This window comes from Oncorhynchus mykiss, chromosome 20 (genome assembly GCF_057628025.1).
Source record: "Oncorhynchus mykiss isolate SJ-2025 chromosome 20, ASM5762802v1, whole genome shotgun sequence".
NCBI lineage: Eukaryota > Metazoa > Chordata > Actinopteri > Salmoniformes > Salmonidae > Oncorhynchus > Oncorhynchus mykiss.
Genome location: NC_143041.1, coordinates 22213861 through 22234823, shown reverse-complemented (window position 1 = coordinate 22234823; position 20963 = coordinate 22213861). Strand labels below are relative to the sequence as shown.

Genomic DNA, 20963 nt, shown 5'->3' with positions numbered 1-20963 from the left:
ACCATGCCTTAATTCTCTAATTCCACCACCTTCACGCATGAGGAAACCATGAATATGGTCCAGCAAATCTATCGACTCCAAGTGGAAAAATCATCTACTTTATTTTTTCCGATTGCAATAACACCATTGTCCAAGCACCATAATTTGCAGCTTGATAATAGCTAGGTAAATTAGTAATATTTTTTGGGATAAGAAAATTGTAAATATAAATTGTTTAAATGTAAATTGTAAATATATTTGACCTTATAAACAAAGGTGCCAGTCATATGGCAGAAAACTAAAGCATATCAACTTATGTTTATGAAATGCCGTGCCATTATGCAGAATTTCAATTGTACGGCCTTTTAACTTGCAGGGATGGACACTCTTGAATGTCTTAATTATAGGCTACCCCGACTTTGTCTCCTATTTCTATCATGTTAAATATTAACCACTATCAGTATCGACTGTGAGTAGGCATAATAACAACACTTATTCAACTGCCAATTTACTATTAGTTCCCTTCAGTAGGTATAACCTAAGTTTGGTTTACCTTTATTTGCGTCCTCTGTAAACGCCGTCACGGCCATGTGGCTATTGCTAAGGATCATTAGTAACAATTGATAACATAAAAAAATAAAAGGCTAATTAAATCGTTTATGGAGCGGAACACTGATTATGACAGCAGTTTGAACCCGATGTATGGCACCATACTTGGCTGTGTCATCACCCTGTTCCATGGTTGGTGCAGGCAATAGATGTGGGTATAGCTATTGTACACTATTCTCTATGTACACAAATATTCCAACATTACCACAGGTTAAATAGGTGAGTGTGGCAATTTTTAGAATGAATCAAACCACTGTTTACTTTCTTTCGTGCCGAAAGGCTCTCCAAGCTATTTTTTTATGATTCGTAAATACTTTCCTAACCCTAAATAACCTACAAGATCAGAGTATTTTTTTTTAAATCTACCAACTGGTGTTGAAACGGAGACAAATATGCATATATTTAGATATCTTTCCTTCATTGATCCATAATATTCTGAACCCGTTCTCTCAATATATTCTATTGAGTCTGTTGACAAAAACCAAAGTGAAAAGGTGTACTGTATTTAAAGGGATGACTTATTAAGACAAATGTACTGAAAACCCTATTGAATAAAAACTCCACGAGAACATCTGTTGGCCAGCCAGTGGGAAGGTTTCTAGCAGTTCAATTACACTAATTTGGCGTGCGCTAGTGAACCACGCCTACAAAGCCTGTTACGCACCTTAATAAGGTTACTCTGAATACCAACTACTAAAAAATATATAGGAAAGGCGTAATTTCCTAAATCGGACCCTTAGTGAATACAGGCCCAAACTTAATCTGTGTCTAAGAAACTGGCCTTGAGGGTTGGTCCTGACCTCTCTGCAGGTTGCCGATGGCCTCGTTGTAGTTCTCCAGCTCCAGGTGACACTGGCACAGGAAGAAGTGGGCTTTGACAGAATGGGGGTCCAGTTCCAGCGCGTGCTTGCAGTCCGCCAGGGCTTTGTCGTTCTGCTTGCAGCTTCACTTGGCACAGAGTACGGTTGGTGTAGTACACCGCCACTGAGGGGTTACGGTTCTGTTGGTAAGATGTATACACACACACAGGTGCAACCACGCACGTTATTAGGCCTACATATTGCACAAGCTATTTTTGTAAGAGTGCATCAGACCAAGCTACTTCTATTCTGACATCTATTCAGAGTAGGTGAATAGGACAGTGTCAATATCTCATATCATATAGACTGTCAGTCATCTGAAAAGGTGTAGACATTTTACATCATCATTCCCCTTAAGAGCAGTAGCTTGCTACTCACTATGGTTTTGCTGTAGCAGGTGGCAGCTTCCTGGTACTTGCGGCAGAGGAACAGTCGGTTGCCCTGCTCCTTCAGCTCCTGTGCTGTGGAACTCTTCTCTGGGCTGCTAGCCATCTTCTCTGGTGGCTCTCCAGCGCCCGCTGCGCACTGTTTCCCTATCCTGTTCCCAGTCTCTCCGGCTGGCTAGCTGTCAGGTGAAAGAATGGCCCTGTTCTTTGTCTTCTCACAAACTAGAAAAGAAAGATAGGCAGCATCAGCAACAGTCGATGCGTTGCTGCTGCGTGTGGTGAGGTGCTGTTGCAACTCATACATTGAGCCCTCACATTTCACTGGCTAGCTAGTTATGCATCAACATATGGTTGTGCAACTAAGATGCTGAAGTCAATGTTTGAGACGCATTAAAACCAGTCATTATCGGGCACATCACCTGGCCATGACCACACTGAAAGGACTGTATGTCAAAACTACGCTAACTAGCTAATGTCTGACGTTGCGCCCTCCCTCAGTCCCTGTGTCACTACACAAAACAAGGTAGCTAGCTAGCTAGTTGCGTTGGCAAAGACCGTGGACTTTCCCCATTGGTTTGCTGATATGGTTTACTGAGTCAAACGTCTGCTACAATGCAACGATGCTAACGCTAGCCCAATAGTGGAGTAAAATTAGCCTAGCGTTACTCCTTTGTCCAATGACCTTAGGTACATGTTATATTTAAAGGGAGAATTAGCTCTGGAAGCCATCTAAACGTGAATCGATTCTCAGTTGCAGTAACGTTACGGTTCTTGAAATAAATCCCTCTAGGTTCATATCACATCAAAATAATTTCACTAATGCAAAAAATACACACCTACTGTACACGGTCTTAACCGGTTAACACAGAACAGTATTTTTCATCAACAACACGTTTGTGGCGTCTGTCTTCACACAGCAGGCGTATTCGGAGAAACAGATTGCTAATTAGCTCAGGTAGTCCACTCTGTCTTCCGTAAATAAGCGCTGTGAGATGGAAATATGGCCGTGTGGGAACCCCAGCCCTATAAAGCTGTGTATCAATTTACATTTGAGTTTTTTGAAAATGGGTTATCACGGATATGAAAGATAAGGTCATTACGCCTCCAAAAACATATCGCTAGCGATGCTTTTTTAATGTTCAGAACGAACGTCACGGCTCCTAACAGAACTCCCCCTCCAGAATACGCCTCTTCACCCAATGATTTAGCCACATGTATGTCTAATGTAACGTTATCTCATGATGATAAAGTCAAGCGTTAGCTAACAGCTAGCCTAGCTCAAATTTTGGTTATTAAACTAACGTTACCTAGCTACCGATTAGTGGTGAACTACACACAAAAACAAACATCTTTAACCTCACCCTTTCAAATTAATTTCATATACAGACAATTGATGTGCCAGTATATTTCAATTTCAAGTCTTAATTGATTTGCTTTTCCCATTGAACTGTAACTATACTATAACAGAGAGCTAAGAGCTAGCTAGTTTGTTGTCATGCTGACGTCGGATATACGACGGAGCACCGCGAAGTAAGATTCAATAACAAAAAAGTTACCAATACCCCAAAACCAATCCTTACCATTATTCGTTTTATGGTAGAAATTGCCTCAAGGTCATATTACATCATGTTAACATCAAGTGTTTGAAATATTTAGGAAATTATGTTTTGCTGATAAAATACTGTAACGACCCTGCGTTTATAAGCGCGGAAATCGACTCTGCCGCACGATCACCTCGGCGCGCTATCCAAACATGCAATTTCACTAGAGGCACGCATTTCCCAAAGTGTTTGAAATATTTTGGAAATTATGCTTTGCCTGTTAAAATACGTAAAATTGATTTCCTCAAATATTATAAAAGATCTCCGAGGTTGAAATTCTCCAAATGGCACTTCATTTCAGTTGTGTTGTAATTTTATGATAGAAATTGCCTAATGTTAATCACCAATGTTGGATAACTGACTAAAATGATATTTTGTGAGTAAAATACATACAATTATTTCTATTATTATTGAAAAAGATCTCATGGTTGAAATTCTACAAGTTATACCTCCATTCTGTCCTTTAGTAGTGTTTCTGTAGAAATTGCCTCAAAAGTCATATTATATGTTAATCACCAATGTTGGAAATCTGACTAAAAGGATATTTTCTGAGTAAAGTACACAAAATCGTGTAGTAGTTTAATGGTAGAAATATTCTCATGTTCACAAAAAGTGGTTGAAAACTTTTGGAAGTTATGTTGTTGTTTTTTACCCCCTTTTTTCCCCCAATTTCATGGTATCCAATTGTTAGTAGTTACTATCTTGTCTCATCGCTACAACTCCCATACGGGCTCGGGAGAGACGAAGGTCGAAAGCCATGCGTCCTCTGAAACACAACCCAACCAAGCCGCACTGCTTTTAAACACAGCGCACATCCAACCTGGAAGCCAGCCGCACCAATGTTTCGGAGGTGCCACGTGTGTGCACCTGGCAACCTGGTTAGCATGCACTGCACCCGTCCCGCCACAGGAGTCGCTAGTGCGAATCATATTGCAAATGTACAAAACACGATGTGTGGCCTTATCTCCAAAACGGAAAAGACTTTGAAGACGAAACTTGGTGAGCATAGGTTTGGCATAATGGGCAGTTGGCCCCGAACAAGATGGCGTCTAGACCTCAACGGTTTTTGAGTTATGGCCATTTTTCTGGGATTAAAGGTCCAAAATGAAAATAGAGCAATAATTTTTCCGCTTCATGTCAAAGTCAAGGAACCTCCGGTGTCAATAAAAAAAGAACCTGCCTTTATCTATCGTCATTTAAGAGAATTCGTACAATGTCAAATTGTTGATGTTCAAAAATAGTTTTTTTTTTTTTTTAAACAGTTACAGATCCAATTGCAGCGTGTTCATACAAATCTTTTTAAAGTGTGCTTCGGAGTTCTACGAGATTTCTGTGATTTTCTGAAATAACACACTCACTAAACACTCCGTAAATAAGTCAGTTCTTAACATAAAGACTTAAAACTCAAAATTCTATAATTGCCTACCCCATGTGTTCACTTTCAGCTTCCTGTGTAAACCGGAAGTGTCTTAAAATGGTGTCATAGGTGCTGTTTCCAAGGGTTAAAAATGTCAGATCTTTTCAAAACTTCATATGTGTGATTAGGCAACCCCCATGAACTGTAAGTCAGTCATTTCTCCCAACAGATGTCAAAGAAAAGCTCTCTCACACACACACACACACAGAGCAAGGATGGAGTGACAAAGTGCGGTGCTTAAAGACACACAGAGCCTGCAATGGCATTTCCATATTCTCTAGGCCGTTCCGAGTTCAACGAGATGCCCTGCTTGACCGTAGCTCGCTCTGAGTGCAGCGACCGTGAAAAAAGTAGGCCCAAAATGAAGCCTGGCCCTAAATGTCATTTGCTTTTGGGTGACAGTGAGAGAACCGTTAGGGTGAGAAGCACAATTCGACCTCAGGTACGCTCCTGAGGTCCTCCCGATCTGTGCAAGCCTAACCTTGACCGTGTGGCTTTAACCCTTAACAGTAAAACCGTTTTTTTTTTGATCTCACAGATTACAACGACATCTCTCCCCATAGGAATACATTGCCTGCTCCTCTAAAGTCAACCTGAAGCCTATGTGGGTTATGAATGCCTTATGAACCTGTCTTCAATGACAGTCCATCAGGACACTATGAGGTCTACCTGTGTCGATTCTAAGCTTCCTGAAGCAACCGGAAGTGGTTAAAATCACCCTAAACGTGTTTTTCCATACCCAACCAGCAGTTTGTGATAAATAGTGCATTCAACCCTGTGTAAATCGGTCAGTTCTTAACATAAACACTTAAAACTCAGGATTCTGTAAAGGCATACCCCAATGAGGATATGTGTTTACCTATAGCTTCCTGTGCCAACCGGAAGTGCCATAATTGGTGTCACAGGGGCTGTTTCAAAGGGTTAAAAAAGTCAGATCTTTCCAAAACTTCATTTGTGTGATTAGGCAACCCCCATGAACTGTAAATCAGTCATTTTTCCCATAAAATGTAAAAGAAAAACTAAATCACACACAAGCACAGCTTGGAAGGAGGGACACATTGGGGTGCGTAGAGACATACACTGCCTTCATTAGTTAGCTTTGTTCGAGCTAAAAAAGAACCGTCAGACCTAGAGTTACGAAACTTTAGAAACCTGTTCTAGACCTCAGGTCGATAGTGCGTGGTGAGGTACGTGGCTCTAGAAGGTTCTCGGACCGAAAAAGTTGTGGAAAAATGGCATAAGGACAACAAAGTCAAGGTATTGGAGTTGTCATCACAGAGCCCTGACCTCAATCCTATAGAACATTTGTGGGCAGAACTGAAAAAGCGTGTGCGAGCAAAGAGGCCGACAAACCTGACTCAGTTACACCAGCTGTCAGGTGGAATGGGCCAAAATTTAGGAATATCAGTGCAGACATTTTGCTCATACACTAGTATGATTATCTGCCCAAAAGCCTAGCTCCCGGTCCCTCCCTCACCTCTCCTTCTCTGCTAGGATAAGTTTGGTGTGCATGCAGCTTGTTCTCCTGGTTGATGCGCTTCTCCTCAATGCTATTCCAGCGCTTCTTCTTAGCGACCCGCAGGGCACTCGGGATGTCGTCTCCAAAGTTCAGTCTCTGCTCCTTGGCCAGATTGTAAGCTGCCGACAGAAAAGGTCCAGACATGAATGTAGTCCATTGAAAACAGTAATACTGCCTCAGAGATGCCTAGTACTGGGTATAGTTAGAATGTTGACAGCATTATAAATTGCACTCGACCCAATACTGCACATCTACAGTGCATTCAGAAAGTATTCAGACCCCTTCACTTTTTCCACATTGTTATGTTACAGCGTAACTCTAACAATATATTAATACATTTTTCCCCTCAATCTACACACAACACCCCATAATGACACAACAAAAACAGGTTTAGAAATGTTTGCAAAAACAGAAATACCTTATTTACATAAGTATTCAGACCATTTGCTATGATACTCGAAATTGAGCTGAGGTGCATCCTGTTTCCATTGATCATCCTTGAGGTAGTTCTACAACTTGAAGGCCTCTCAGACATGAGAAACAATATTTTCTGGGCTGATGAAACCAAGATTGAACTATTTGGCCTGAATGCCAAGTGTCATGTCTGGAGGAAACCAGGCACTGCTCATCACCTAGCCAAAATCATCCCTACAGTGAAGCATGGTGATGGCAGCATAGTTCTGTGGAGAGGTTTTTCAACAGCAGGGACTGGGAGACTAGTCAGGATCGAGAGAAAGATGAATGGAGCAAAGTACAGAGAGATCCTTGATGAAAACCTACTCCAGAGCGCTCCGGGCCTCAAACTGGGGCAAAGGTTCACCTTCCAACAGGACAACGACCCTACGCACACAGCCAAGAAAACGCAGGGGTGGCTTCGGGACAAGTCTCAATGTCCTTGAGTGGCCCAGCCCGGATTTGAACTCGATCAAACATCTCTGGAGAGACCTGAAAAAAGCTGTTCAGCAATGCACCCCCATCCAACCTGAGACCTTGAGAGGATCTGCAGAGAAGAATGGGATAAAGTCCCCCAAATACAGGTGTGCCAAGCTTGTAGTGTCATACCCAAGAAGGATGTAATCACTGCCAAAGGTACTTCACAACAAAGTACTGAGTAAAGGGTCTGAACACTTAAATAAATGTGATATATTTACAAAAAGGTGTGACATTATGGGGATGTGTGTAGATTGAGTTTAAATTGTTTTAATCCATTTTAGAATAAGGCTGTAAAGTAATACAATTTTGAAAAAGTGAAAAAGTCTGAACTTTCCTAATGAAGGAAGCATAAAAAGACTGTTCAAGACTGTATTCATTACACACTGGGACACTGTGCCTGATTCCGGCTCGAGTTAAGCATGCGTATTTGGAACGCAATTCCCTTTCTATGCACTTCTCTCCATGCCTATTGTGACGAATTTAAGCATGAATAGCATGCGTCTGTCATGAATAGCATGCTATTCGCCTGCTAATCATTTTGGGAGGAGATTGAATAAATTAATGTGTGGCAGAGATGTCTAATGAAAAGACGTATTCTGACCATGCCTTAATTCTCTAATTCCACCACCTTCACGCATGAGGAAACCATGAATATGGTCCAGCAAATCTATCGACTCCAAGTGGAAAAATCATCTACTTTATTTTTTCCGATTGCAATAACACCATTGTCCAAGCACCATAATTTGCAGCTTGATAATAGCTAGGTAAATTAGTAATATTTTTTTGGATAAGAAAATTGTAAATATAAATTGTTTAAATGTAAATTGTAAATATATTTGACCTTATAAACAAAGGTGCCAGTCATATGGCAGAAAACTAAAGCATATCAACTTATGTTTATGAAATGCCGTGCCATTATGCAGAATTTCAATTGTACGGCCTTTTAACTTGCAGGGATGGACACTCTTGAATGTCTTAATTATAGGCTACCCCGACTTTGTCTCCTATTTCTATCATGTTAAATATTAACCACTATCAGTATCGACTGTGAGTAGGCATAATAACAACACTTATTCAACTGCCAATTTACTATTAGTTCCCTTCAGTAGGTATAACCTAACCTAAGTTTGGTTTACCTTTATTTGCGTCCTCTGTAAACGCCGTCACGGCCATGTGGCTATTGCTAAGGATCATTAGTAACAATTGATAACATAAAAAAATAAAAGGCTAATTAAATCGTTTATGGAGCGGAACACTGATTATGACAGCAGTTTGAACCCGATGTATGGCACCATACTTGGCTGTGTCATCACCCTGTTCCATGGTTGGTGCAGGCAATAGATGTGGGTATAGCTATTGTACACTATTCTCTATGTACACAAATATTCCAACATTACCACAGGTTAAATAGGTGAGTGTGGCAATTTTTAGAATGAATCAAACCACTGTTTACTTTCTTTCGTGCCGAAAGGCTCTCCAAGCTATTTTTTTATGATTCGTAAATACTTTCCTAACCCTAAATAACCTACAAGATCAGAGTATTTTTTTTTAAATCTACCAACTGGTGTTGAAACGGAGACAAATATGCATATATTTAGATATCTTTCCTTCATTGATCCATAATATTCTGAACCCGTTCTCTCAATATATTCTATTGAGTCTGTTGACAAAAACCAAAGTGAAAAGGTGTACTGTATTTAAAGGGATGACTTATTAAGACAAATGTACTGAAAACCCTATTGAATAAAAACTCCACGAGAACATCTGTTGGCCAGCCAGTGGGAAGGTTTCTAGCAGTTCAATTACACTAATTTGGCGTGCGCTAGTGAACCACGCCTACAAAGCCTGTTACGCACCTTCATAAGGTTACTCTGAATACCAACTACTAAAAAATATATAGGAAAGGCGTAATTTCCTAAATCGGACCCTTAGTGAATACAGGCCCAAACTTAATCTGTGTCTAGGAAACTGGCCTTGAGGGTTGGTCCTGACCTCTCTGCAGGTTGCCGATGGCCTCGTTGTAGTTCTCCAGCTCCAGGTGACACTGGCACAGGAAGAAGTGGGCTTTGACAGAATGGGGGTCCAGTTCCAGCGCGTGCTTGCAGTCCGCCAGGGCTTTGTTGTTCTGCTTGCAGCTTCACTTGGCACAGAGTACGGTTGGTGTAGTACACCGCCACTGAGGGGTTACGGTTCTGTTGGCAAGATGTATACACACACACACAGGTGCAACCACGCACGTTATTAGGCCTACATATTGCACAAGCTATTTTTGTAAGAGTGCATCAGACCAAGCTACTTCTATTCTGACATCTATTCAGAGTAGGTGAATAGGACAGTGTCAATATCTCATATCATATAGACTTTCAGTCATCTGAAAAGGTGTAGACATTTTACATCATCATTCCCCTTAAGAGCAGTAGCTTGCTACTCACTATGGTTTTGCTGTAGCAGGTGGCAGCTTCCTGGTACTTGCGGCAGAGGAACAGTCGGTTGCCCTGCTCCTTCAGCTCCTGTGCTGTGGAACTCTTCTCTGGGCTGCTAGCCATCTTCTCTGGTGGCTCTCCAGCGCCCGCTGCGCACTGTTTCCCTATCCTGTTCCCAGTCTCTCCGGCTGGCTAGCTGTCAGGTGAAAGAATGGCCCTGTTCTTTGTCTTCTCACAAACTAGAAAAGAAAGATAGGCAGCATCAGCAACAGTCGATGCGTTGCTGCTGCGTGTGGTGAGGTGCTGTTGCAACTCATACATTGAGCCCTCACATTTCACTGGCTAGCTAGTTATGCATCAACATATGGTTGTGCAACTAAGATGCTGAAGTCAATGTTTGAGACGCATTAAAACCAGTCATTATCGGGCACATCACCTGGCCATGACCACACTGAAAGGACTGTATGTCAAAACTACGCTAACTAGCTAATGGCTGACGTTGCGCCCTCCCTCAGTCCCTGTGTCACTACACAAAACAAGGTAGCTAGCTGCGTTGGCAAAGACCGTGGACTTTCCCCATTGGTTTGCTGATATGGTTTACTGAGTCAAACGTCTGCTACAATGCAACGATGCTAACGCTAGCCCAATAGTGGAGTAAAATTAGCCTAGCGTTACTCCTTTGTCCAATGACCTTAGGTACATGTTATATTTAAAGGGAGAATTAGCTCTGGAAGCCATCTAAACGTGAATCGATTCTCAGTTGCAGTAACGTTACGGTTCTTGAAATAAATCCCTCTAGGTTCATATCACATCAAAATAATTTCACTAATGCAAAAAATACACACCTACTGTACACGGTCTTAACCGGTTAACACAGAACAGTATTTTTCATCAACAACACGTTTGTGGCGTCTGTCTTCACACAGCAGGCGTATTCGGAGAAACAGATTGCTAATTAGCTCAGGTAGTCCACTCTGTCTTCCGTAAATAAGCGCTGTGAGATGGAAATATGGCCGTGTGGGAACCCCAGCCCTATAAAGCTGTGTATCAATTTACATTTGAGTTTTTTGAAAATGGGTTATCACGGATATGAAAGATAAGGTCATTACGCCTCCAAAAACATATCGCTAGCGATGCTTTTTTAATGTTCAGAACGAACGTCACGGCTCCTAACAGAACTCCCCCTCCAGAATACGCCTCTTCACCCAATGATTTAGCCACATGTATGTCTAATGTAACGTTATCTCATGATGATAAAGTCAAGCGTTAGCTAACAGCTAGCCTAGCTCAAATTTTGGTTATTAAACTAACGTTACCTAGCTACCGATTAGTGGTGAACTACACACAAAAACAAACATCTTTAACCTCACCCTTTCAAATTAATTTCATATACAGACAATTGATGTGCCAGTATATTTCAATTTCAAGTCTTAATTGATTTGCTTTTCCCATTGAACTGTAACTATACTATAACAGAGAGCTAAGAGCTAGCTAGTTTGTTGTCATGCTGACGTCGGATATACGACGGAGCACCGCGAAGTAAGATTCAATAACAAAAAAGTTACCAATACCCCAAAACCAATCCTTACCATTATTCGTTTTATGGTAGAAATTGCCTCAAGGTCATATTACATCATGTTAACATCAAGTGTTTGAAATATTTAGGAAATTATGTTTTGCTGATAAAATACTGTAACGACCCTGCGTTTATAAGCGCGGAAATCGACTCTGCCGCACGATCACCTCGGCGCGCTATCCAAACATGCAATTTCACTAGAGGCACGCATTTCCCAAAGTGTTTGAAATATTTTGGAAATTATGCTTTGCCTGTTAAAATACGTAAAATTGATTTCCTCAAATATTATAAAAGATCTCCGAGGTTGAAATTCTCCAAATGGCACTTCATTTCAGTTGTGTTGTAATTTTATGATAGAAATTGCCTAATGTTAATCACCAATGTTGGATAACTGACTAAAATGATATTTTGTGAGTAAAATACATACAATTATTTCTATTATTATTGAAAAAGATCTCATGGTTGAAATTCTACAAGTTATACCTCCATTCTGTCCTTTAGTAGTGTTTCTGTAGAAATTGCCTCAAAAGTCATATTATATCATATTAATCACCAATGTTGGAAATCTGACTAAAAGGATATTTTCTGAGTAAAGTACACAAAATCGTGTAGTAGTTTAATGGTAGAAATATTCTCATGTTCACGAAAAGTGGTTGAAAACTTTTGGAAGTTATGTTGTTGTTTTTTACCCCCTTTTTTCCCCCAATTTCATGGTATCCAATTGTTAGTAGTTACTATCTTGTCTCATCGCTACAACTCCCATACGGGCTCGAGAGAGACGAAGGTCGAAAGCCATGCGTCCTCTGAAACACAACCCAACCAAGCCGCACTGCTTTTAAACACAGCGCACATCCAATTTCCATATTCTCTAGGCCGTTCCGAGTTCAACGAGATGCCCTGCTTGACCGTAGCTCGCTCTGAGTGCAGCGACCGTGAAAAAAGTAGGCCCAAAATGAAGCCTGGCCCTAAATGTCATTTGCTTTTGGGTGACAGTGAGAGAACCGTTAGGGTGAGAAGCACAATTCGACCTCAGGTACGCTCCTGAGGTCCTCCCGATCTGTGCAAGCCTAACCTTGACCGTGTGGCTTTAACCCTTAACAGTAAAACCGTTTTTTTTTGATCTCACAGATTACAACGACATCTCTCCCCATAGGAATACATTGCCTGCTCCTCTAAAGTCAACCTGAAGCCTATGTGGGTTATGAATGCCTTATGAACCTGTCTTCAATGACAGTCCATCAGGACACTATGAGGTCTACCTGTGTCGATTCTAAGCTTCCTGAAGCAACCGGAAGTGGTTAAAATCACCCTAAACGTGTTTTTCCATACCCAACCAGCAGTTTGTGATAAATAGTGCATTCAACCCTGTGTAAATCGGTCAGTTCTTAACATAAACACTTAAAACTCAGGATTCTGTAAAGGCATACCCCAATGAGGATATGTGTTTACCTATAGCTTCCTGTGCCAACCGGAAGTGCCATAATTGGTGTCACAGGGGCTGTTTCAAAGGGTTAAAAAAGTCAGATCTTTCCAAAACTTCATTTGTGTGATTAGGCAACCCCCATGAACTGTAAATCAGTCATTTTTCCCATAAAATGTCAAAGAAAAACTAAATCACACACAAGCACAGCTTGGAAGGAGGGACACATTGGGGTGCGTAGAGACATACACTGCCTTCATTAGTTAGCTTTGTTCGAGCTAAAAAAGAACCGTCAGACCTAGAGTTACGAAACTTTAGAAACCTGTTCTAGACCTCAGGTCGATAGTGCGTGGTGAGGTACGTGGCTCTAGAAGGTTCTCGGACCGAAAAAGTTGTGGAAAAATGGCATAAGGACAACAAAGTCAAGGTATTGGAGTTGTCATCACAGAGCCCTGACCTCAATCCTATAGAACATTTGTGGGCAGAACTGAAAAGGCGTGTGCGAGCAAAGAGGCCGACAAACCTGACTCAGTTACACCAGCTGTCAGGTGGAATGGGCCAAAATTTAGGAATATCAGTGCAGACATTTTGCTCATACACTAGTATGATTATCTGCCCAAAAGCCTAGCTCCCGGTCCCTCCCTCACCTCTCCTTCTCTGCTAGGATAAGTTTGGTGTGCATGCAGCTTGTTCTCCTGGTTGATGCGCTTCTCCTCAATGCTATTCCAGCGCTTCTTCTTAGCGACCCGCAGGGCACTCGGGATGTCGTCTCCAAAGTTCAGTCTCTGCTCCTTGGCCAGATTGTAAGCTGCCGACAGAAAAGGTCCAGACATGAATGTAGTCCATTGAAAACAGTAATACTGCCTCAGAGATGCCTAGTACTGGGTATAGTTAGAATGTTGACAGCATTATAAATTGCACTCGACCCAATACTGCACATCTACAGTGCTTTCAGAAAGTATTCAGACCCCTTCACTTTTTCCACATTGTTATGTTACAGCGTAACTCTAACAATATATTAATACATTTTTCCCCTCAATCTACACACAACACCCCATAATGACACAACAAAAACAGGTTTAGAAATGTTTGCAAAAACAGAAATACCTTATTTACATAAGTATTCAGACCATTTGCTATGATACTCGAAATTGAGCTGAGGTGCATCCTGTTTCCATTGATCATCCTTGAGGTAGTTCTACAACTTGAAGGCCTCTCAGACATGAGAAACAATATTTTCTGGGCTGATGAAACCAAGATTGAACTATTTGGCCTGAATGCCAAGTGTCATGTCTGGAGGAAACCAGGCACTGCTCATCACCTAGCCAAAATCATCCCTACAGTGAAGCATGGTGATGGCAGCATAGTTCTGTGGAGAGGTTTTTCAACAGCAGGGACTGGGAGACTAGTCAGGATCGAGAGAAAGATGAATGGAGCAAAGTACAGAGAGATCCTTGATGAAAACCTACTCCAGAGCGCTCCGGGCCTCAAACTGGGGCAAAGGTTCACCTTCCAACAGGACAACGACCCTACGCACACAGCCAAGAAAACGCAGGGGTGGCTTCGTGACAAGTCTCAATGTCCTTGAGTGGCCCAGCCCGGATTTGAACTCGATCAAACATCTCTGGAGAGACCTGAAAAAAGCTGTTCAGCAATGCACCCCCATCCAACCTGAGACCTTGAGAGGATCTGCAGAGAAGAATGGGATAAAGTCCCCCAAATACAGGTGTGCCAAGCTTGTAGTGTCATACCCAAGAAGGATGTAATCACTGCCAAAGGTACTTCACAACAAAGTACTGAGTAAAGGGTCTGAACACTTAAATAAATGTGATATATTTACAAAAAAATATAGATTTTAAAAAGGTGTGACATTATGGGGATGTGTGTAGATTGAGTTTAAATTGTTTTAATCCATTTTAGAATAAGGCTGTAAAGTAATACAATTTTGAAAAAGTGAAAAAGTCTGAACTTTCCTAATGAAGGAAGCATAAAAAGACTGTTCAAGACTGTATTCATTACACACTGGGACACTGTGCCTGATTCCGGCTTGAGTTAAGCATGCGTATTTGGAACGCAATTCCCTTTCTATGCACTCTCCATGCCTATTGTGACGAATTTAAGCATGAATAGCATGCTAATCGCCTGCTAATCATTTTGGGAGGAGATTGAATAAATTAATGTGTGGCAGAGATGTCTAATGAAAAGACGTATTCTGACCATGCCTTAATTCTCTAATTCCACCACCTTCACGCATGAGGAAACCATGAATATGGTCCAGCAAATCTATCGACTCCAAGTGGAAAAATCATCTACTTTATTTTTTCCGATTGCAATAACACCATTGTCCAAGCACCATCATTTGCAGCTTGATAATAGCTAGGTAAATTAGTAATATTTTTTTGGATAAGAAAATTGTAAATATAAATTGTTTAAATGTAAATTGTAAATATATTTGACCTTATAAACAAAGGTGCCAGTCATATGGCAGAAAACTAAAGCATATCAACTTATGTTTATGAAATGCCGTGCCATTATGCAGAATTTCAATTGTACGGCCTTTTAACTTGCAGGGATGGACACTCTTGAATGTCTTAATTATAGGCTACCCCGACTTTGTATCCTATTTCTATCATGTTAAATATTAACCACTATCAGTATCGACTGTGAGTAGGCATAATAACAACACTTATTCAACTGCCAATTTACTATTAGTTCCCTTCAGTAGGTATAACCTAACCTAAGTTTGGTTTACCTTTATTTGCGTCCTCTGTAAACGCCGTCACGGCCATGTGGCTATTGCTAAGGATCATTAGTAACAATTGATAACATAAAAAAATAAAAGGCTAATTAAATCGTTTATGGAGCGGAACACTGATTATGACAGCAGTTTGAACCCGATGTATGGCACCATACTTGGCTGTGTCATCACCCTGTTCCATGGTTGGTGCAGGCAATAGATGTGGGTATAGCTATTGTACACTATTCTCTATGTACACAAATATTCCAACATTACCACAGGTTAAATAGGTGAGTGTGGCAATTTTTAGAATGAATCAAACCACTGTTTACTTTCTTTCGTGCCGAAAGGCTCTCCAAGCTATTTTTTTATGATTCGTAAATACTTTCCTAACCCTAAATAACCTACAAGATCAGAGTATTTTTTTTAAAATCTACCAACTGGTGTTGAAACGGAGACAAATATGCATATATTTAGATATCTTTCCTTCATTGATCCATAATATTCTGAACCCGTTCTCTCAATATATTCTATTGAGTCTGTTGACAAAAACCAAAGTGAAAAGGTGTACTGTATTTAAAGGGATGACTTATTAAGACAAATGTACTGAAAACCCTATTGAATAAAAACTCCACGAGAACATCTGTTGGCCAGCCAGTGGGAAGGTTTCTAGCAGTTCAATTACACTAATTTGGCGTGCGCTAGTGAACCACGCCTACAAAGCCTGTTACGCACCTTCATAAGGTTACTCTGAATACCAACTACTAAAAAATATATAGGAAAGGCGTAATTTCCTAAATCGGACCCTTAGTGAATACAGGCCCAAACTTAATCTGTGTCTAGGAAACTGGCCTTGAGGGTTGGTCCTGACCTCTCTGCAGGTTGCCGATGGCCTCGTTGTAGTTCTCCAGCTCCAGGTGACACTGGCACAGGAAGAAGTGGGCTTTGACAGAATGGGGGTCCAGTTCCAGCGCGTGCTTGCAGTCCGCCAGGGCTTTGTTGTTCTGCTTGCAGCTTCACTTGGCACAGAGTACGGTTGGTGTAGTACACCGCCACTGAGGGGTTACGGTTCTGTTGGCAAGATGTATACACACACACACAGGTGCAACCACGCACGTTATTAGGCCTACATATTGCACAAGCTATTTTTGTAAGAGTGCATCAGACCAAGCTACTTCTATTCTGACATCTATTCAGAGTAGGTGAATAGGACAGTGTCAATATCTCATATCATATAGACTTTCAGTCATCTGAAAAGGTGTAGACATTTTACATCATCATTCCCCTTAAGAGCAGTAGCTTGCTACTCACTATGGTTTTGCTGTAGCAGGTGGCAGCTTCCTGGTACTTGCGGCAGAGGAACAGTCGGTTGCCCTGCTCCTTCAGCTCCTGTGCTGTGGAACTCTTCTCTGGGCTGCTAGCCATCTTCTCTGGTGGCTCTCCAGCGCCCGCTGCGCACTGTTTCCCTATCCTGTTCCCAGTCTCTCCGGCTGGCTAGCTGTCAGGTGAAAGAATGGCCCTGTTCTTTGTCTTCTCACAAACTAGAAAAGAAAGATAGGCAGCATCAGCAACAGTCGATGCGTTGCTGCTGCGTGTGGTGAGGTGCTGTTGCAACTCATACATTGAGCCCTCACATTTCACTGGCTAGCTAGTTATGCATCAACATATGGTTGTGCAACTAAGATGCTGAAGTCAATGTTTGAGACGCATTAAAACCAGTCATTATCGGGCACATCACCTGGCCATGACCACACTGAAAGGACTGTATGTCAAAACTACGCTAACTAGCTAATGGCTGACGTTGCGCCCTCCCTCAGTCCCTGTGTCACTACACAAAACAAGGTAGCTAGCTAGCTAGTTGCGTTGGCAAAGACCGTGGACTTTCCCCATTGGTTTGCTGATATGGTTTACTGAGTCAAACGTCTGCTACAATGCAACGATGCTAACGCTAGCCCAATAGTGGAGTAAAATTAGCCTAGCGTTACTCCTTTGTCCAATGACCTTAGGTACATGTTATATTTAAAGGGAGAATTAGCTCTGGAAGCCATCTAAACGTGAATCGATTCTCAGTTGCAGTAACGTTACGGTTCTTGAAATAAATCCCTCTAGGTTCATATCACATCAAAATAATTTCACTAATGCAAAAAATACACACCTACTGTACACGGTCTTAACTGGTTAACACAGAACAGTATTTTTCATCAACAACACGTTTGTGGCGTCTGTCTTCACACAGCAGGCGTATTCGGAGAAACAGATTGCTAATTAGCTCAGGTAGTCCACTCTGTCTTCCGTAAATAAGCGCTGTGAGATGGAAATATGGCCGTGTGGGAACCCCAGCCCTATAAAGCTGTGTATCAATTTACATTTGAGTTTTTTGAAAATGGGTTATCACGGATATGAAAGATAAGGTCATTACGCCTCCAAAAACATATCGCTAGCGATGCTTTTTTAATGTTCAGAACAAACGTCACGGCTCCTAACAGAACTCCCCCTCCAGAATACGCCTCTTCACCCAATGATTTAGCCACATGTATGTCTAATGTAACGTTATCTCATGATGATAAAGTCAAGCGTTAGCTAACAGCTAGCCTAGCTCAAATTTTGGTTATTAAACTAACGTTACCTAGCTACCGATTAGTGGTGAACTACACACAAAAACAAACATCTTTAACCTCACCCTTTCAAATTAATTTCATATACAGACAATTGATGTGCCAGTATATTTCAATTTCAAGTCTTAATTGATTTGCTTTTCCCATTGAACTGTAACTATACTATAACAGAGAGCTAAGAGCTAGCTAGTTTGTTGTCATGCTGACGTCGGATATACGACGGAGCACCGCGAAGTAAGATTCAATAACAAAAAAGTTACCAATACCCCAAAACCAATCCTTACCATTATTCGTTTTATGGTAGAAATTGCCTCAAGGTCATATTACATCATGTTAACATCAAGTGTTTGAAATATTTAGGAAATTATGTTTTGCTGATAAAATACTGTAACGACCCTGCGTTTATAAGCGCGGAAATCGACTCTGCCGCACGATCACCTCGGCGCGCTATCCAAACATGCAATTTCACTAGAGGCACGCATTTCCCAAAGTGTTTGAAATATTTTGGAAATTATGCTTTGCCTGTTAAAATACGTAAAATTGATTTCCTCAAATATTATAAAAGATCTCCGAGGTTGAAATTCTCCAAATGGCACTTCATTTCAGTTGTGTTGTAATTTTATGATAGAAATTGCCTAATGTTAATCACCAATGTTGGATAACTGACTAAAATGATATTTTGTGAGTAAAATACATACAATTATTTCTATTATTATTGAAAAAGATCTCATGGTTGAAATTCTACAAGTTATACCTCCATTCTGTCCTTTAGTAGTGTTTCTGTAGAAATTGCCTCAAAAGTCATATTATATCATATTAATCACCAATGTTGGAAATCTGACTAAAAGGATATTTTCTGAGTAAAGTACACAAAATCGTGTAGTAGTTTAATGGTAGAAATATTCTCATGTTCACGAAAAGTGGTTGAAAACTTTTGGAAGTTATGTTGTTGTTTTTTACCCCCTTTTTTCCCCCAATTTCATGGTATCCAATTGTTAGTAGTTACTATCTTGTCTCATCGCTACAACTCCCATACGGGCTCGGGAGAGACGAAGGTCGAAAGCCATGCGTCCTCTGAAACACAACCCAACCAAGCCGCACTGCTTTTAAACACAGCGCACATCCAACCTGGAAGCCAGCCGCACCAATGTTTCGGAGGTGCCACGTGTGTGCACCTGGCAACCTGGTTAGCATGCACTGCACCCGTCCCGCCACAGGAGTCGCTAGTGCGAATCATATTGCAAATGTACAAAACACGATGTGTGGCCTTATCTCCAAAACGGAAAAGACTTTGAAGACGAAACTTGGTGAGCATAGGTTTGGCATAATGGGCAGTTGGCCCCGAACAAGATGGCGTCTAGACCTCAACGGGTTTTTGAGTTATGGCCATTTTTCTGGGATTAAAGGTCCAAAATGAAAATAGAGCAATAATTTTTCCGCTTCACGTCAAAGTCAAGGAACCTCCGGTGTCAATAAAAAAAGAACCTGCCTTTATCTATCGTCATTTAAGAGAATTCGTACAATGTCAAATTGGTGATGTTCAAAAATATATATATATTTTTTTAAACAGTTACAGATCCAATTGCAGCGTGTTCATACAAATCTTTTTAAAGTGTGCTTCGGAGTTCTACGAGATTTCTGTGATTTTCTGAAATAACACACTCACTAAACACTCCGTAAATAAGTCAGTTCTTAACATAAAGACTTAAAACTCAAAATTCTATAATTGCCTACCCCATGTGTTCACTTTCAGCTTCCTGTGTAAACCGGAAGTGTCTTAAAATGGTGTCATAGGTGCTGTTTCCAAGGGTTAAAAATGTCAGATCTTTTCAAAACTTCATATGTGTGATTAGGCAACCCCCATGAACTGTAAGTCAGTCATTTCTCCCAACAGATGTCAAAGAAAAGCTCTCTCACACACACACACACACACAGCAAGGATGGAGTGACAAAGTGCGGTGCTTAAAGACACACAGAGCCTGCAATGGCATTTCCATATTCTCTAGGCCGTTCCGAGTTCAACGAGATGCCCTGCTTGACCGTAGCTCGCTCTGAGTGCAGCGACCGTGAAAAAAGTAGGCCCAAAATGAAGCCTGGCCCTAAATGTCATTTGCTTTTGGGTGACAGTGAGAGAACCGTTAGGGTGAGAAGCACAATTCGACCTCAGGTACGCTCCTGAGGTCCTCCCGATCTGTGCAAGCCTAACCTTGACCGTGTGGCTTTAACCCTTAACAGTAAAACCGTTTTTTTTTGATCTCACAGATTACAACGACATCTCTCCCCATAGGAATACATTGCCTGCTCCTCTAAAGTCAACCTGAAGCCTATGTGGGTTATGAATGCCTTATGAACCTGTCTTCAATGACAGTCCATCAGGACACTATGAGGTCTACCTGTGTCGATTCTAAGCTTCCTGAAGCAACCGGAAGTGGTTAAAATCACCCTAAACGTGTTTTTCCATACCCAACCAGCAGTTTGTGATAAATAGTGCATTCAACCCTGTGTAAATCGGTCAGTTCTTAACATAAACACTTAAAACTCAGGATTCTGTAAAGGCATACCCCAATGAGGATATGTGTTTACCTATAGCTTCCTGTGCCAACCGGAAGTGCCATAATTGGTGTCACAGGGGCTGTTTCAAAGGGTTAAAAAAGTCAGATCTTTCCAAAACTTCATTTGTGTGATTAGGCAACCCCCATGAACTGTAAATCAGTCATTTTTCCCATAAAATGTCAAAGAAAAACTAAATCACACACAAGCACAGCTTGGAAGGAGGGACACATTGGGGTGCGTAGAGACATACACTGCCTTCATTAGTTAGCTTTGTTCGAGCTAAAAAAGAACAGTCAGACCTAGAGTTACGAAACTTTAGAAACCTGTTCTAGACC

At 41.2% G+C, this 20963-nt stretch overlaps 2 long non-coding RNA genes across 2 annotated transcripts; both read right to left on the bottom strand.

Annotated features, from left to right (window-relative positions):
• Positions 1–1831: 1831 nt before the first annotated feature.
• On the bottom strand, positions 1832–6557 carry LOC118941996 (uncharacterized). The gene is made up of 2 exons (XR_016489409.1): positions 6330–6557; positions 1832–2056 (listed from the first exon to the last, which is right to left on the bottom strand). It is a non-coding gene; the product is annotated as an uncharacterized LOC118941996 (long non-coding RNA).
• Positions 6558–9741: 3184 nt separating this feature from the next.
• LOC110515779 (uncharacterized) lies at positions 9742–13531 on the bottom strand. The gene is made up of 2 exons (XR_016489408.1): positions 13371–13531; positions 9742–9966 (listed from the first exon to the last, which is right to left on the bottom strand). It is a non-coding gene; the product is annotated as an uncharacterized LOC110515779 (long non-coding RNA).
• Between the last annotated feature and the right edge of the window lie 7432 nt (positions 13532–20963).